This window comes from Pseudorca crassidens, chromosome 12 (assembly GCF_039906515.1).
Source record: "Pseudorca crassidens isolate mPseCra1 chromosome 12, mPseCra1.hap1, whole genome shotgun sequence".
Taxonomy (NCBI): Eukaryota; Metazoa; Chordata; class Mammalia; order Artiodactyla; family Delphinidae; genus Pseudorca; species Pseudorca crassidens.
The window spans coordinates 86,581,013-86,600,211 of NC_090307.1; the positions used below are offsets into that span (position 1 = coordinate 86,581,013).

At 49.9% G+C, this 19,199-nt stretch overlaps 1 long non-coding RNA gene across 1 annotated transcript; it reads right to left on the reverse strand.

The window, feature by feature from the left end:
• Nucleotides 1-5,718: 5,718 nt before the first annotated feature.
• Nucleotides 5,719-19,199, reverse strand: LOC137203966 (uncharacterized). The gene is made up of 3 exons (XR_010933385.1): nucleotides 19,016-19,199; nucleotides 14,602-14,784; nucleotides 5,719-11,877 (listed from the first exon to the last, which is right to left on the reverse strand). It is a non-coding gene; the product is annotated as an uncharacterized lncRNA (long non-coding RNA).

Consider the following 19,199-nt stretch of genomic DNA (forward strand, 5'->3'; position numbering starts at 1 on the left):
GGTGGGCCCCAAGCATTTGCATTTCTAACAAGCTTCCAGGTGATTCTAGGCTGCTGATCTGACACTACACGAGAACTGCTGACGGCAAGGCAAAGTCAATACTCAGATAAAAATACATGAATTGTTTTTAAAGGGACTAATGATGAGAACGCAATGGTTTAGCTATACTATTAGTCAGGATCCCAAAAGAAAATAGAGGAGGGCACAGTCAGATGGGAAACTGAGAAAACTTAACAAAGCGACCATTTGTAAAAGTCTGGGCAGGGGATGGTACCCCTCCCCCCAATAGCAATATGGGGAGTTGTTACTGCACATGAGAGGGACAAGGGTGAGAGCCTTACTAGAACCTGGAGCCGGGCGCTATAGGAGGGGAACACTCAAGAGGAGTCTTATCCTTTATTGAAGGGACACAGCCCACCTGAAGCAAGGCAGAGAGGAAGCTGGGGAATAAATACCCTGGCTTCTTTTTCCACTGGCCTCCAGCTGCCAGCTGGTACCTCCCGTGGGCTGAATCCAGCTGGATACCAGAGGGCTGGGAGCTTGGGGGATGCAGCCCACAGAGGTCAGCCTGTAGGGAACAGAATGGAAAAGGGGTGGAGAGTAGACCTGCAGAGACAAACGGAAGATGTCCAGCACAGACAGAGAAAATATCACGACATCGTGATATACAGGAGTAGCTGAGTTTGGCAAACCACAATTTAAAGTAAGTAGCCACCCAGCTCCTTCATTCATTCATTCAATTATTCATTGAGCACCCGCTGTGTACCAGGCACTGTATACCAAGTGGCAGGGATTTAGGGCTGAATTAATCATGACCCCTGCCCAGGGAGGATGCTATCCTCTGGGGTCCAAGGCAGTGTGGTAGAGGCTGGGGCGGGTCCCCTTCCCCTGCCTCCCTGCAGCCATAGCCCCTCCAACCGGACTCACTGTCCCTTCCACTGATCTCATTCACTTGTCACCCACAAGAATTTTGGTGTGATTTAAGCTTTCATTAAAGTTTAACTACGGGGGAAAGACTGCAACAACAACAAAAATCACCTGCTTCGTCACAAATCACAATGTTATTATGTGCTGAAATAGGGGCCGTGGGACTATGCTGGGGGGATTTGGTTGGGATTAGGGACAAAGTGGATTGAAGCCACTGGGTGCCCGCACGCCCCCATGGTAACACCCCGTAAACCTTTATGCATATAGATTTATATCCGGCGAACTGTTATTATTATTTTTTCCCCTAGCCTTCACCGGCCCTTGTGCTGCCACGTCAGCCTTACACAAAATGTCTGTCTCCACGCTCAAGAGCCAATAACAAAAATGATGGAGAATCTGATGCAGACGCGGATAATTGCTCTGGCTTCCTCTGGTGAATTTAAATAGCTTTCTTGAATTACTGCTTTTGACACGATCAATAAAATTGAGCTATTGTTGTATCAGGCCTTTCGGCAAATACACAGGCAGCTGTGCTCCTAGGGCTGATGGTTCAGGAACCCCAGCTGTCCTGGAGGGCAGGGCCAGGGTCTTGGGGACAGTTGATGGAGTCAGGACACGGATGTACTGGACTGACCAGCAGCCCAGACAAGAAAAGCCGGTGAACTTCAACATCCCGCCTTCCAGCTGACCACACTTTTCCCGTATCCCTTTCCCCCCAACAAACAAAAAAAAAACAGCAAAACTTTCCTTTCTGGCATCCCATTCCCTGTGCTTTCTAAAAGGACAGCTGGCCAATGAGATACCCCAACCTATGCCTGGGTATTAGCTCAGCACCTTCCAACAAAGGAAGTGACCCCAATGGTGGCATTGACAACACCTTGAGACCAAAGATTAACTCCCATGGTGAGACGTCAGATAAAGGAAAGGTATCAAGAGAGAAAAATTTTAGGTAAAATTCACATAACACGCTAAATTAACCATGTTAACATGTACAACTCAGAGGCATTTAGCCCATTCCCTAGGTGCAACCGCCACCTCTGTCTAGTCCCAGGACATTTTCATCACCCCAGCAGGAGACGTCACACCCATGAAGCAGTCACTCCCCATTGCCGCCTCTCCCCAGCCCCTGGCAGTCTGTGTTTTCTCTAAGTATTTGCCTAGAAAAACTTTTTTTTTTTTGGCCTGGCTGCACGGCTTGCGGGATCTCAGTTTCCCGACCAGGGATTGAACCCAGGCCACGGCAGTGAAAGCCTGGAATCCTAACCGCTGGGCCACCAGGGAACTCCCCTAGAAAAACGTAATGCCTTGGATCCCAAATATCGGCTGGTTGAGTTCATGTGTTTTGAACAGAGGCTCTAAAACCCAAGTGCCTGGAAGAAATGAGGCTGCAAGAGTGATCCTTCTTATTCGGGCTTCTCTTGGACTTAATATTCAGGGGTCCAGGACTTCCCTGGTGGCGCAGTGGTTAGGAATCCTCCTGCCAATGCAGGGGACATGGGTTTGATCCCTGGTCTGGGAGGATCCCACATGCCACGGGGCAACGAAGCCCACGTGCCGCAACTACTGAGCCTGCGCGCCTAGAGCCTGTGCTCCGCAACAAGAGAAGCCACCGCAATGAGAAGCCTGTGCACTGCAAGGAAGAGTAGCCCCCACTCGCTGCAACTAGAGAAAGCCCGTGGGCAGCAACAAAGACCCAATGCAGCCAAAAAAAAAAAATTCAGGGGGCCAAAGACTGTAAAGGTTTAGACAAGAGAGAATCTCCAGAGTCAGGCTAACCTGAGTTTAAATCACAGCTCCATTGTTTTCCAGCTGTGTGACCTTGGGCACTTGCATGTCACCACTCTGAGTCTCAGTTTTCTCATCCCATCAATGGGGATTTTAACCGTGCTTGCCTCCACGGGTTGCTGTGGGGATTAAGTAGGGAGACACAGAAAGTTCAGTTCAGTGCAGGCCCTTGGGGACTACACCGGGTTGAATAGTGTCCTCCCTAGGGAGACACCACGGGGTGGTGGTCCAACCCCAAAGCTGCCTTCCCGCCTAGCCACCCACGGATCAGAGGCCGTCCCCAAAGTGCCGGTTACTTCCAGGATAACAGCCACCAAGACGTCCTGCCCGGCTTCCCCTGCACCCTGAACTTGACCCCGGGAAGCCCTGTTCTCATAGAAAATGAGCATTTTCCCAAGACAGCCCAAAGCAGAGCGAGAGAAGCAACGCCAAGGGGAAAGACGGTCGTCAGCATTCGTGCTCCGGTTTTGCCCATTTCCACCCGATAGAATCCACACGGAAAGAATCCCGGGGAAGCTGGGAGGATGCAGGCTGCATTTTTGAGAAGACAGTTTTGGACTTCCTGGCTAGTGGGCTGACAAAGACAGCGGGAGAATGATGAACTCCTGACAGGTCAAAAGATGCTGTCTTGCCCTGGGGGCTTCCAGATAAGGGCAGGTGATTCTTAAGCCTTGCTCAGTACATGTTTCACACCAATACAGAGGCTCTGGGCACCTGGGGGCTGGGTGACAAGCCCCCAGGGTAGGTAACCACGTCCTTGTCCCAGCTCTGCACACATGCACAAGGCAATCACTTGGCCTGCATTCCCTTGGAAGTCTCTGATTGCATAAATGTTATTGCAAATCTGGTCTCTGACCTGAGGAGATTCCAGCCGAGGCACTCACAGGGCCCCGAGAGCTTTGAGAAGAACTCCAGTTTGAATTTCTGAAGCCAAACCAAACACTGGACTCGAAAACGTTTTCTTATTATCTCATTCCCTGACTATGGAACAATCACCCCATTGAAAAGCCATGAGCCCGCCCAAGTTTTAAATTAAACCTCTTGAGTTTTCCCTCTGAGAGCAGATAAAAATCCTTCCAGCTTATGTTTTGAGGAAAGAATTTGGGGGGTGTGTGTGTGTGTGTGTGTGTGTGTGTGTGTGTGTGTGCGTGTGCGTGTGTATTTCCCCTAAAACTCATTTTCTTTTGTTGGATACTGTGAAGCTCTGTTTAAATATTTTACTTGAGGAAATAATTACGTTTGATGAATGTTGAAATACCCTTCCAGGAGCAAGCCCTGCCTGCTGCCTGGATTCCAGAACGAAGCTCTTTCTGAAAGAAGAGGTGAGGCCCTTTTCCAAGAAGTAAGCCCCCCAGAGTGGTCTTGAAGAGCTTTGCTGACGTTGTTCCAAGAGGTATTTATTCTCCACCCATCTATTTATTCGTTGGATGTCAACCACAGGCTCTGAAAATCCACTGTGTATAAAAGCTCAAGTTGCAGTGATGGAGCGAAGAGAGAGAGAAGAGAGTGGGTTTTGTTCCTCGGCGGCAGCAGGAAGAGGCCCGAGCTCTGCCGTGGGCTCCATCCTGAACAGCTGGGCGAATGCTGGCCAATTCCTTCCCCTCTCGTCATCTTAGACGCCGCCCCCCGAAAGGAAGGCTAATCACGGGAGCTCCTTTTGTGGAATCGTCATTAGCAAATGCATGGGAAATGCTTCCTGCTGATATGATGTCGAGCAGTCAGTCGACAAACATTTGCCCAGCGCCTACTATGTGCCAGATTCTGTTCTGGGCACCAGGGAGACAGCGGGGAACAAGACAGAAAACATCCCTGCCCTCATGGAGGTGACGTTCTAGAAGGTGGGAGAACTCATCTGTTTCAGACTCTGGGAGTAGTTTCCGATTTCGTTTTGGAAGCTATGCAGGGCTTCGTGTGGTACCTGGTACATAGGTCAACACTTCTCTTTTTCTTTGTTGTAATAAAATGAACGGTAAACCACCAAACACCAGGAGGGGAGGGCCCAGCAACAGTGGGTATACGGGTAGGGTGGGTGGCGATTCTGGGTCTGGAGGTGGCGGCCACTCGGGGGCCCCCATGAAGAGTCCTCAGCCCAGCTGAGACGACACTGACCGCACCACACTGATAACGGTGAGCGAAAAGGCCAGGACCCCCTCTGCCTGCCCTCCACAGCCAGTGGGGAAAAGCCAGCTTTGAAGCCAAGGGCACAACACGGCGACATGGTGGGGGAACCCAGCCTGCCGACAGATCGGGGTATTCCACACATACCCCAAATGTCTGGCTTCTCTGGAAACATCAGAGATTTTCCACATTGGGGCGCATTCCTGCCCGGCTGTGCTGGGCTGGGGCCTCTGCTCTCCCGGTCACTCCTGTCCCCTCCTTTATGTTCCCACATGGCCTCTGACAGCATCTGAGTTTTCAATCCCTTCTCCAAACGGAGTGGGCAGGAGTTCTGAAGAGGTTACGGGTGGTACTTTAAGTGAAAAGAAGCTTTCTCCATCCTGGTCAGTGCGGGCGTGGGATGGCGTGGTATGAACCCAGGACTGGGAACCAGATAATCAGTGGTTCAAATCCTGGCTCTGCCACTCAGTGGCTGTGTGATCTTGGAAACCTCAGTTTTCTCATCTTGAAAATGGGAAGCTGTGTCCCACTAGGCTATTGCAAGGAATGAATGAACACGAAAGGTCTACTACGCACCAGGCACAGTCAGGGCCGGGGACACAAAGGACTAGACAAGGGGTTGAAACCCAAAACCTACAGAGGTCAGACAGGTAACGTAAATGAGTAAAACGGCTCGGGGGTGGGGCAATAGGGACGGGTGGGGAGTGGGGTGGCGTGAACAAGAGAGCACCCGCCTCGTTTAAAGGCCAATTCCGGCTACTTGTCCTCACGTCAGAATGTAGGGCCCAAGGTTACCAAATCTTCTGATTTTTTTTTTTTTAACAAAGGCCACAGATCCAGATTTTTAACGTGAAATCTCTTAACTTTATTATCTTTTTTTCACCGTTCCATGCAGCATGTGGGATCTTTGTTCCCCAACCAGGGATCGAACCCGCGTCCCCCTGCAGTGGAAGCACAGAGCCCTAACCACTGGACGGCCAGGGAACTCCTGAAATCCCCTAACTTTAAAATGATGCCAATTAATTTGTTAAAAATGATAAAACTCTATGCAAGGGCAACTAAATCCATTTGTGGACCACCCGTAGGCAACGTCTCGGTGAGAAACATGGGATTCCCACTCTCGCTGACCGTGCAGGCTGGGCATTACAGGGGGGAAGCCGGCTACGAGGAAAAAATTTCACAATTCTGGATTTACCACTTGCGATCATTCTCTAAAGGGGAAGCACTGAGAGCCGGGAAAGTGCATTCTGAGGAGAAAGGGGAAGTGTCTTGAAGAAGAGGTGGTTCTGCTGAGACCTGAAGACTAAGCTGGTGGGGTGAGGGGGGCAGGCGGGCCCAGTGGAGGGAACAGCGTTCAGCAAAGGCTCGGCAGCGGGACTTTAACCTGCCGGCCTAGGGACCTGAAAGGCATCCAGCACGACACAGACCCCTTGCCAACACAAGGGGTGATTGTTACATCTCTCACCCGCGTGGGAGAAAGGGGCAACCCTTCTAGAGAATTCCGTGCCAAGCTCAGGAATCACCAACCAGAATGCCAGCAAGTGGAGGGTGAATCAGGCTACACTGGAGACACCCTCCCCGTGGACCGGCTGGGAATCTGAACTGGGGGACCCTCTTCTGGGCCTCTCTGGGCCTGACCTAATCCACCACCCAGGTCTTAGCTCCCAGGCCCTGCCCCGTGCCCCTCTTTCCTGAAGGAGGGAACCTGGACACACTTCAGATTCTTGTGCGATTATATGCTGTTTGGGGCATCTGGGGCGAAGCCTGGCACATTCCAGAACAAATGGAGTTAGCGGGGGGTTCGGGGGGGAGTTGGTACCCCTTCAGCAGGGACTAGAGGGGAGGAGAGCAGAGGGGGCAGATGGAGACCCACCTGTCTGGGTCTCATTCTTCTCTGCTGGGTCTGGATCCAGTTTTGAACTTTACCTTTTTCCTGCTCTGGCCTCAGCCTGTTCCAGCTCGCCATGGGGTCCTGGAGAGGTGCTGTGTGTCAGCGGGAAATTCTTCAGGGTCAGGCTCAAGGTCAAACTGATTTGCATGTGAGCACGTGCTTCAGGCCAGCACTGGGTTTACGGGGAACCAGACAGCAAAGGCTCCATCCTACCTGGAGGTGGGGCCGTTTGGGAGGCAAAGTTCAGGGGACCCCTGGTGCCCCTAAATCCCTTACAACAACTGTCGCATAGAAGCCCAGAACCTCCTCTTCCTGCAGATGCTCCATTAGGAATGTTAACGGCCAGGGCTGGGCATACAGTCAGTGCTCAATAAATGCACACCCCAAAGCAGATCGTGCTCCACAACACAGGGAACTTGTACACTCTCCAACGACCACTGGGAAGGAAAAATATTAATAAGTTCAACCCTAATCAAATCTGGATAATTTCACTCGAAACCTTTCCATAATTTCATCAGCATTAAAGGATTACAACAGCAACAAATTAAACCAACAGGCATGAATTTAGTTGCTCAAGAGGAAAGTGTAGCTTGATTTAGCAACGGATGTTACCGTTTATTAACCAATCTAAATTAATTCGATTTTGAGTCCCTGTTAAATATACATTAGGATGTATCACCCAGGAGCATAGCTGGCAGGGGGAGAGAAGGGAGAGGATGGAAAAGAAGCAAGGCCAACGTGAGCTTTGTGCCTGCACACAGAACGGCGTGTTGATTCTGCCGTTTTGGGCTGGGTGCTCAAAATTGGAGAAGGGAGTGCCATCCGGGACGCCTAGTAGCAAGAATTACAAATTCAATTCAAGCTGGCTTAAGCCAGGAACGGGATTTCTTATCTCAGTATCTGAAAATGTCAGGGCTTGTCAAGCTTCAGGTACAGCTGAATCCAGGTGCTCCAGGTCACTAGGACTTGGCCTTTCTCTCCTTCTTAGTCTGTTTTCTTCTCTGTAGACTTTACTCTCCATCAAGATAACCACCAGAGCAACTCCAGATTTTCATTCTACTGGCTTAGCCACCTCGCAGAAAGAGAGCACACCCCAGATCCCAGGTAAATCTCTCACTGACCTGGCCAAGGGCATGAACCACTCTGATGGGCTAGGCTCGGGCCCCTCACTCATCCTTGAGCTGGAGAGGAGAAGAGGATGGTCAGATCCACATAGGGCAGGTGGACGGAAAGCAGGGGAGGGGCAGTTCCCAAAAAAGGAGGAACAGAGGAGCAGTTCCCAGTTTTGAAGATGGAGGAAGCGGCAATGGCCCTTCTAGAATGCAGGCCTCCTCCAGAAGCTGAAAGAGGCAAGGAACAAATTCTCCCCTGGAGCTTCCAGAAGCAACCAGCCCTGCCGACACCATGATTTTAGTCTGCAAGACTCATTTTCGACTTCTGACCTCCAGAATGGTAAGAGAAGAAACATAGATGGTGTTAAGTCCCTGAGCTCTTGAGATTTGTCACAGCAGTGAGAAGAAACGAATATGCTTGTGTAAGACCACGCGTTCCCCTTGGGCATGAGGCATCAAACCTACCATGGGGTAGGAGAGACTTCAAAGACAACAGAGCAAAAATATTTTAGGCTGCAACAATTTCAGATCTTCTAGGGTCCACAATGCAAGATGTGCTTGAATGGCTACCCTAAAATACAAGCCGTCAAAGACATCCCAGGCTGCACACAGGCTGTTTGTTTGTGTGTTGTAATGCAGTGTAGTTGATTTACAATGTTGTGTTAGTTTCGGGGGTACAGCAAAGTCAACCAGTTATACATATACATATATTCGCTCTTTTCTGGATTCTTTTCCCATATAGGCCATAACAGAGTATTGAGTAGAGTTCCCTGTGCTATACAGTAGGCCTGTATTAGTTATCTATTTTATATATAGTAGTGTGTATATGTCAGTCCCAGTCTCCCAAATTATCCCTCCCCTCTCCTTACCTCCTGGTAACCGTAAGTTTGTTTTCTACATCTGTGACTCTATTTCTGTTTTGTAGACAAGTTCATTTGTACCCTTTTTTCAGAGTCCACATACGAGCAGCACCCTATGATATTTGTCTTTCTCTGTCTGATTTACCATGCTGGCTGTTTTTAACTGTGTCTTCACAGATCAGGGAACCCACTAGCAGATTCAGCACGATGACAGCCTTGACCGTCAACCCCTGGGGTCTCCTGCTGCGGGGCACATGAGTGACTTGATCGACAGCCCCACCGCTGTGCTCTGGACCCACCCTGAGCCCCACAGGTTCTCCCACCAATGACCCAGCGAGGAAGGGAAATAAAGGTAGGCCCATCCCGGCAGGATGTGGATGCTTCCGATGGGGGACCCTGGCTCCAGGATTCCCCATCAGCCTGCAGAAAAACTTCCTTAGAACTGTGCTGAGGCCTGAGCCCTTCCTGTCTCACTCCGCACGGAGGCCAGAGTTGTATCTCAGCCTGAAGGCTCTCCCACCTCCTCCTTTTCTCCTAGAGCTGTTTCCCCTAATGATTCACTTGCACATCGAATCTCACCTTGGCATCTTCTTTTTTCTTTGTTGTTTTTTTTTTGCCGTGCCACATGGCTTGCGGGATCTTAGCTCCCCCACCAGGTATCGAACCTGCGCTCACGGCAGTGAAAGCCCAGAGTCCTAACCACTGGACCGCCGGGGAAGTCCCTCATCTCGGCATCTTCTTGAAGGACCCAAACTGACCCAGCACTGTGAGAATAAGAAGAGAACTCCCTGGGTGGATGCATGACAACAATCAGATGTTTCTTCCAGGATAAGCAGCTGAGCAAGGAAGCCGAGCACAGCCCGAGGGCACCCCAGTCACCTCTCCAGTGGGCGCCGTTGTGCAGTGCACAACATACACACTGTGCATGGCAGGCTGCGGAAGACCGCTTGGCTGGAAGGGGATTTTGGAGGGCACACTAATGCAGGTGGGCCAGGAAGCTCCCGTCTCACTACGCGGGGCCCCAGGAGAAGGCCAGGCACACCCTGCACACACAGGACCAAACGCTACTCCCCATCTGCCCTTTGGGCTGTGCCCACCACGGGCACCCTAGGAGCTGAGTGAAGACGCTGTTCTCAGCGAGGACCACTCTGGGTGGCCTACGCTGCGTTTTCTAGAACTTCGAATTGCTAGATGGCGTCCTTCATAAAGGTGGATTTCAGCTTCTCTTGAAAACTCAGCTGATCTCATACACAGAGTCCATGTCGTCCACTTGGGCAGTGCCACTTCACAGTGACGTCGCTCTCTGGCCAGGCCCCGCGTATCCCAGCCTGCCACAGGCCCCACGTGGACCGTTCCAACCCCTCTCCTGCCAGGGTTTGCCAAGCCAGTGATCCCACCGACTCGCTGTGTGACCTTGGCCCAGCCGCTGCCCCCCTCTGAGTCCTCACCTATTCCTGCAACCGAGGGGGACAGGCTCTTCTCATCTTCGAGGGCCCTCCAGCTCCGCGCACTGACATCGCTGGGGAAGATGGAGAGGGAGATAAAGAGAAAATAGTTCTGCTTAACTGCCTCATTAAGCTCTCCTTGTTGGAGAGACAGAACTGGAGGAAAGCTTCCTCTGTTTCATTGCTTTCTTGCACCCTACCCAGCTGAATGATGCAGTTGAATGCTGGCGGGGGAGGGGCCTGGAGACAGAGGAGGGTCCTTGGGAAGAGCCAGGACCCGGCCAGCCTCAGGCATGAGGTTCACATCCCCGTCAGGGTTCTATCTGGCCACATGGAGCAGAACCCCCCCAAAGCCATTTTTTCTTTGTTTCTTTCTTTGTTTGGGCCGAGTCGCGCATCTTGCGGGATCTTCGATCCCTGACGACAATGAGGGATTGGACCCGGGCCCCAGCAGTGAAAGCGCCGAGTCTTAACCACTGGGCGGCCAGGGAACTCCCTCCCCGACAGCCACTTAAAAGACAGCGGGATTTATATTCCTCCCGTGTGCCAGTGATGATAACAAATGCTACTGTGGAACATGACTTATGCAGGTGCCCAGGGCTGTTCTCAGCATGGCACAGAGATTAACTCACATTAACCCATGTTGCCCCCAAATTCACATCCACCTGGAACCCATGAATGTGACCTCCTTTGGAAATAGGGCGTTTGCAGATGTAACCAAGTTCAGATGAGGTCATACCAATCAGGGTGGGCCCTTAGCCAATGACTGGTGTCCTTATAAGAAGAGGGAACTTTGGACACAGAGACGCACAGAGGGAAGACAGTGATGTGTTGACAGAGGCAGAAACTGGAGTCATGCATCTACAAGCCAAGCAACATCAAGGACGGCCGGCAACCACCAGAAGCTCAGAGAGGGCCATGGAATAGATTCTCCCCCAGCGACCCCAAGGCAACCTTGCGGATGCCTTGATTTCAGCCTCCAAAACTGTGAGCAATTAGATTTCAGTTTTCTAAGCCACTAAGTCTATGGTACTTTGTTGTGGCAGCCCCGGAAATGAATACACTCCAAGAAGTGGGTTCTGTCTTCATCCGCATTTTACAGATGGGAAACTGAGGCACAGAGAGGGTAACTAGGGCAAAGTGGTACAGCCTGTAAGTAGTGGAGTCAGGATTTAAACCCAGCCCATTGGGTTCCACCTCAAAGATTTTCTGCCAGAGAGAGAGGCACGTGTGCAAGTGGACACGCGTCTGTGGGCACAGATGCAGCCAGGAACCTCTACAGGGTCACCTGTGGGGTGCGACAGGGTACACACGGTGCTGACACAGAGGATTTGACCCGAGTCCACAGAAAGCGCCTGTGAAGTGATGACGAACGGGCCACAGGAACCGAGTCGCCACGGCGTGATCACATGATCACATTACCAGCTCAGTTGGAAGGAGTGTGGCCAGTCTGATGGATGAGATTTAGCAGGTCAGAGCCTTTGCTGATGGCATGATCCCCAACCGACTGTGCGTGGGAGGAAGCCCCAGCACAGGAAGGAATGCCTGGACTGGCAATCAGCATGGACCATCAGGGGACGGTGCTCAAGCAAAGAAGGGGACGTCCTCAGAGAGCTGGGGCTTCCCTCCGACGCCACTTCCCTTAGTCTGTCTGAGCCTGGGTTTCTTCCTCTGTGAAACGGGGCCACGGATACACACAACGTGGATGATCTCACAGACGTTATGTTGAGCGGAAGAAGCTAAACACAAAAAAGCACATTCTAGATGATACCATTTCTATGAAATTCTGCCAGGAAACTAACCTACGGGGAGAGAGTCAGAATCGTGGTTCACTCAGCAGGGTGGGTGGGGACCCAAAGGAGCCTTCTGGGGGCTGGAAATGTTCTGTATCTGGAGCTGGGGGGTTGTTACTTGGGTATATACACACGTGGGGAAATTCATCAAGCACCTTAAGATTAGCTCCCTTTACATATATATGTAAATGCATATGTATGTATATTTCATTGGAAGGAGGGAGGGAAGGAGAGGAGAGCGGAGGGGAGGGGAGGACAGGATGGAAGGAAGTTAGTTTTTGGTCACTAATGTCCTACGTATTAAATCCTATAAAACGGATTGACAACCTTCGGGGGCTGGTACAACTTTTATTCCCACTTTACAACGAGGCAGTAATTCCAAGGATGCACAGTTGGAACCGGGCAGATGGACCTTTCACCCGCACTCCCCCAAGTACCACATCCTTTTCACCCTATGAATCCTTCCAAATACTGCCCCAGTCCTAGCCAAGAACAGTGTGGTGGGCAAAGCGGAGTTACTCCAATGAAGCTTCATGGCCACAGCCCCCAGATCCTCCCTTGAGCTCCAGGAGAAAAGGAGGTGGTTGGAGGGCAACGAGCCAGGGCCCTTTGTGCTCCCCACCCCGGCAGCACAGTGGCAGAGACTGTCCTAGTTGTCCCCCCCAAATCCAATGGCCCCTTCTTCCTGAGTAAGAGAAATGCTGACTTTTAGCTGGGCGCACAGCTGGCGGGAATAAAGCCAACATTTCCAGGCTCCCTTGCAGCTAGGCGTGGCCGAACAATTCAGTCCTGAATCTGAGTCCCCCTAATGCTGAGTTCCCTTATTGAGTTTATGATTAATCTCTCCATGCAAAACTCTATTCCCTTTCTTGTCCCCTCTGACCTCAATCCTGTGTTAACTGAATTACCCAATCACCCAGAGTCAGATGCTAAAATTGCAATTGTTGATAACATCATTAATGTACTAAAATTGCTCTCTATAGATCTCATCATTAACGTACAAACTCAGGTTGTTTCTCCAGGGCAATGTGAGCTCACAGACCCCTGAGCCGTGGATCATTTGACCAGAAAATCATAAACCAGAGACATCCTGAATCCTGATTAAGAAATGTCACACGATGATGAGTAATCTCAGCCTCCTTTGTTCTTCCTCTTTTAAAAAAAACCCTTAACTCAGACACCAAGTTGGAGTGGATCTGAGGCTTGTCTCCCACTCCCTTGCTTGGTGCCGTGTAATAAATTCTTACTTTGCTGCAAATTCCCACTCTCAGTATGGCTTCCTGCACCACAGGCACACAGGCATACTGCTCTGTTTCAGTACTGGCCACCAAGATGTAAGTAGAAGCGATATGTTTGATGTCTGGGAAGGATCCTTAAAGGGAAGAGAAATGGTCGTCTTCTGGCCTTCTCCTTTCTACTGGCTGGAATTCAGATGTGATGGCTGGAGCTGCAGCAGCCCTATTAGACCATGAGATGCAAGCCATGACTCCCTCCTGATTTTTTCTTCTGAGAAGTAAACTTCTATCTTGTTTAAACTCCCATTCTGGGGTTCTCTTTCAAATGTTTTCCTAACTCATAATGACAATAAAGTATCCAAGCAGTCACAGGGTTTCAAGGTTTTGGGGGTAGCCCCCAAGTAGCCTTGTTTGGGTTGAAAGGAAGTGATCTTTTTTGAGGGTATTCCTGAGGCCTTAGCACTGATCACAGAGGTGACATTTGGAATGACAGAAGGACCCAACCATGCTTGTATATTTTGGACTTGTGTGTAGAGGCAATGTGATTTAAATACTTCTAACCCATCAAGTGTTACCCGCCATAGGGAAAAATATTTCAAATAGCAAACTGAACTCCAGCAGCTATTACATCATCCCTATTCCAAATTCATTTTCTCAATATCTTGTAAATTGCAAACTATTTCCAACATAGAAAGGGTAAAGTTAATAGCAGTAACAGATTGTCTATCTCCAACCATGCGAATTAAACAGATATTAACACTTTGCCAAATTTGCTGCAGATCTCTCTTTTTACAGAATTAAAAGTTTGCAGATCCAGCTAGAGCCCTCCTCCTCCCACAAACACACACAGCCTCCTCTCCTCCAGCCCCACACCCCAGCCTCCAAACCCAGACTTCTCCTACGCAGACTGTCTCCATACACTATAGGTGGTGTGGTAAAAAAAAAAGCCTTTCTTATGCTAACTATTTAAATTCATTTGCTCATACATAGTTGAAGCCATCACTTTACTACAATTTATGTCAGACTACTGCGCCCTTTGGGAGGATGTAGGTCTTTGGGGAAATTTTATTCCACCAATATTGCCCAAAGACATATGTGCTATTTTATTTTTCTCTAGTCCATGTTGCAGTAAATGTGTAAGTTATTCAAATTAAAAGAAACAGCTGAACTGTGTACCAGCTAAAATTATCCTGCATACCACCAACGGTACACTACCAGTTGGGAACACAGTCTAACCAGTCCCATGAGAGCTGGAGTCTGTGACCCCACTCTCCTCCGAAGGTCAGCCAAACTAGAATCTTCCATACACTTCTGATCGTACCCTGTGACAATAAAAATAAAATTTGAGCACCAATCCCCATGATAGGAATATTTCTTAACTTGTAATGTATGCATGTGTCCTCTTGTATTACTCAGCCGTTTTCTTACTGCTCACCTGTATTACTGGAATTATCCTCCATCTGTCGCTTCTCTGCAGGGAGATGTTTAAGCCACTTGTCCATTTCACGAGGGTTACTTCAGTTAATCCCGGGTACTCTGGTCTTAAAGTCGCTAGCCCGGGCTTATCCACGCTGCAATTGTGACAGGTGTAGAGGGCACCCTTTCACCTCAGGTGCAGCTGAAAAGCAAACAAACAAGCATTTATGGAATGCTCACCGTGTTCCAGGCCTGTTCTAAGCTGCTTTGCTCAGACTAGCTCACTTAATCCTCACAACAGCCCAGGAAGTGGTGTTATTGTTCATTTACAACTGAAGCTCAGAGAGGCCGAGAAAAGGCCAAGGTCACAGAGCCGTCGAAGGGGAGGCGGGAATTAAACCCAGGCTGACCAGCTCTCGGCCCAGACGCTTACTTAGCCAGTGCCCTTCAGCCCTCCTGAAGGAAAAGGGCAACTCTCTGTTTTCTAAGGCATCTTGGGAAGGGATTGTGACGTGGGACCCGCTGACATTTGGCCTGAGAGCAGGGGCACCCATAACGAGTCAGACCTTAAATACTAGTAGAGAATCTTTACCTGTGGATTAGGTTCTAAAGTGAACCAGTGAGTTAAAAAAAAAAATTAATATAACCAGTTATCCTTAAATCACGCCTAAAGTAGTGGACCATGGCTTGGGAAGTATAGCACAGCGAGTGGTTCCTCTGTTGTGTATGCAGGTCATTGCCTGCTTGCCCTACCCTTGTCTGCGACCTTTATTTGCTGGGCTGTCCAATCAGCTGGCTTCCACCCAGTGTCAGCCAATGGGAGGCACTGGTTGGAACTGGAGGGCGGGAGGAAGAGAGCACCCAGAGTATTCAGGGTATTTCTCCCCTTCTTTCTTCTTTGTTTTTTGTTTGTTTGTTTGTTTGTTTGCCACGCAGCTTACGGGATGTTAGTTCCCCGACCAGGGATTGAACCCATGCCCCCTGCAACGGAAGCAGGTGTCCTAACCACTGGACTGCCAGGGAATTCCCTCCTTTGGTGGTTTTCTCCAGTAGTGGCTGCATCTCTGCTGCATGTCTACTGTATCTCTAGCTCTTGCCAGACAGCCCTGGCAGGGCTCTGGTTCCCCTGGATGACCCGAGCTCCTAGTTTGGGTACCACCACCTCCTCCATCCGTCCCTCTAGTTTAGCAACGGCAGTGGCTTCCTGCTGTTACTGACCACTGGGCTTCTCAGCTCTTCCATCACCTGTGTGACAAATCCCTGCATTAAACTCCTTTTGTTGAAACACCTAGGGTGATTTCTGTTTTCCTGACTGGACTCTGATTGGATACGCACTGAACAATGTTTGGGGGCCATGTCATATCAAAAATATGTACCTTTGGTTGGCATTCCAAGTGTTGGTAAGCAGAGCAACCGGAACTCCCAGACCTTATAGATGGCAGTGAAAACTGGGACAGGTACTTTGGAAAACTGTCCGTAGCTACTAGAGCTAAGCCCATGCCTAGTCTATGATTCAGTAATCCCACTTCCAGACATGCTCCCAAGAAAAATGAGTACAAAGGACCATCAAAAGACATAGACGAAAACATGCACGGCAGCTTTCTCTGAAATAGCCCCAAACGGAAAACAACCCAAACGTCCATCAGCACTAGAATGAAAAATAAATTGTGATCTATTCATACAACTGAAAACTGCACAGAAACTTAAAAAGAACAAACAGTTGGTCTACACGTCAACACGAACGACTCTCGCCACCAACGGAAAGCGGAAGAAGCCAGACACCGTGTCTGTCAAGAGCTCATACACTGTCGTTTCATTGAAGTGAGGTTTGGGAATGGGTAGAAGGAATCCACGGTGATGCAGCGCCCAACAATAGTGCCCCCTGGAAGGGAGGGGTGGGCTCTGCCAGGCACGAGGGCAACTTCTGCGGTGATCAAAAGCTCCCACGTCTGGATCAGGGTTCTAATAACCTTGGCGTAAACGGGCAAAATCCATCCAGCTTCACATTTAAGATTGTGCACCTTCCTGTGTATCGTTCCTCAATAAAAATTCTTAACTTTGACCATGAAGTTCTCTCTCAGCTTGGCAATACGACCAACGACTGACATGGTAGTGGGGACAACAGACATCCCCCCCGCCCCTGCAAGCAGGGATGTGAACAAATACTTACACACTCATGTTCACAGCAGCACTATTCACAATGGCCGAAAGGTGGAAGTAACCCACGAGTCCATCAACAGATGAACAAAATGTGGTTTACATATAGAATAGAATAGTGTTTGGCCATAAAAAGTAACGAAGCTGCTGTGAACCTAAAAAATAAAGTCTATTAAAAAAAAAGAGAGAGAGAGAGTGTATATGGGGGGGAAAGGAATGAAGTACTGATACACGCTACAGCATGGGTAAACCTCAAAACGTGACGGTGAGTCAGCCAGAGGGAAAAGGACAGATACTGGATGATCCCAATGTATGAATTTTGTAGGGGAAGCACCATTGTCTATAGCACGTACATTTACTACAATAGAAAATAAAGCAAAAAAAAAACCCCAAAAAAACATTATATATATAAAACACACACACACAAACCCTGACCCGCCTGGCTGAAGACAGGAATGACCTTGGTGCAATTTACCCTCCAGAGCCCAGAGCCCTGCACGGAACCAGGCTGAGACCACGTGCTTACTTTTCCTGTGCTTTTCCCGTGCTCCATCCTGCCTCTCTCTGCGGCCTTCTGCCCCAGTAAATCACTCCTGTGAGTATCCCTCTCTCTCGGGCTGCAATTATAAGGTGATCCGGGAAGGCCTTGTTGAGACGGTGAAACTTGCATGAGGCCCCGGCATCCGTGACTTTGAAGAGAAGGAGTTGAAATCTCTCGTTTCAGAGAAAAGGGGACGGAGGTGCAGAGAAGTACCCTGCTTTGGCCAAGATTCTGTAGGAGCAGGGGCCACACGGGGACTCAGACCACAGCCCTGGGCGTCCACCTCCCCATCCTCTTCTCTTTTTTTTTTTTTTTTTAACATTGATTTATTTATTTGGCTGCATCGGGTCTTAGTTGCGACTCGCAGGATCTTCGTTGTGGCATGCGGGATCTTTTGTTGCGGCGCCTGGGCTTCTCTCTAGTTGTGGCATGGGCTCCAGAGCCTGCGGGCTCAGTAGTTGCAGCGCGGGCTTAGTTGCCCCAGGGCATGTGGGATCTTCGTTCCCCGACCAGGCATCAAACCCCTGTCCCCTGCGTTGGAAGGCGGATTCTTAACTATTGGACCACCAGGGAAGTCCCCCCATCCCCTTCTTTACCTGCGGCAGGCTCGGCCTGGCTGTTTAAGTGTAGAGCTGATGTGGCACCAGCCTGTCCCCAGCATCCAAAAGTCCTTCTGAAGCCTGTGGAAAAATCTAGTTTGAGAGCTAATGGCCAGGAACGGCCAGGAACAGCAGGCCTCTACTCCCTGGGACCTGTCCCCGGGCCCCGCCTGCCGGAAGCGAACCGTGTCTTATTAAATCCACAGTCAGCACGCTTGACCCAGACTCTGATCTCAGGGGCGCGGCCCCGTGACCTCACCAAGGGGTTACCAGCTGAAGCCGTGAGCACAGAGCACACAGCGGGAAAGGGAAGGGAATCACAGGGCCCGGGGCCTGGCCTGGGAAGTCTCATTTCTGGGTGGCAGAGAGCAAGCAGGGGTGTCTCAAAGATACACACAGCTCCAGGTTTCATTCTCGACTTTCTTTGCTGAAATAATCACTGTGTACAAACATGAAATATTGGGTCCCCAGACAGCACTAATTGTGTCTCCTTTGAAAGGACTGGTGACAGGATGTTGCATTGAAATAATTATGGCTTTTGCATGTGAAAGGGGAGGGAGGGGAGGGAGGGAGAAGATCTTATTTGATTATTTATAGTAAATAGCAGAAGCCGAGTTGGATAAAGAGAGAGTTTCCAGTTTTTTGCAGAGAGACAGGCAGCCACCCCTGTCTGGGGCTGTGGAGTGACTTCTGGCCAGACATGGGCTCCTTCATTAGGGGGACAAGAGACTTTGCTGGACCAGAAATCGAGAAAGATAGATATGCCCTGTTTGACAGGGCAGTCAGGTGGCTGGTAGAATCCGGATCCCTTGTCCTAATTAATAGTCAAGTGTTAACAGTGTAAAGATTGCCAAGATGTTCCAAATATGGCCCTCCATGACCTACTGGTGTTTAGAGAAGAAGACGTGGGGAGAAGGGAACATCGCGTGTTAAGCACCTACTACGTCCCTGATGGGTTCTTTATCAAGATACCTTTCATTGCCTGTGGCTGTATGTTCAAATATGCAACAAAGCTTTACTGAACACCTACTATAAGCTGCACGGCAAACAATCACAGAAGCTCAGCGCATAACAAAATGAGCATCGATTTAGCTGGGTACAGGGTGGCTGGGACCCACTGCTCTAGGCTGGCTCACCTGGCAGTCTCTAGAGGCGTCACCTGGATGGGTTTTGCCGCTGCAGGTTGGGTAATGGAGCGGCTCAGAGGCTCAGCTCTCTCATCCTCTCTGGGACCAGCATCCTCTCCTCATGGGGATGGAAAAGGAGCAGAAGCACAAGTAAAATCCAGCAAGGGCTATGCCACGTGGTTAAAGCCAAAAT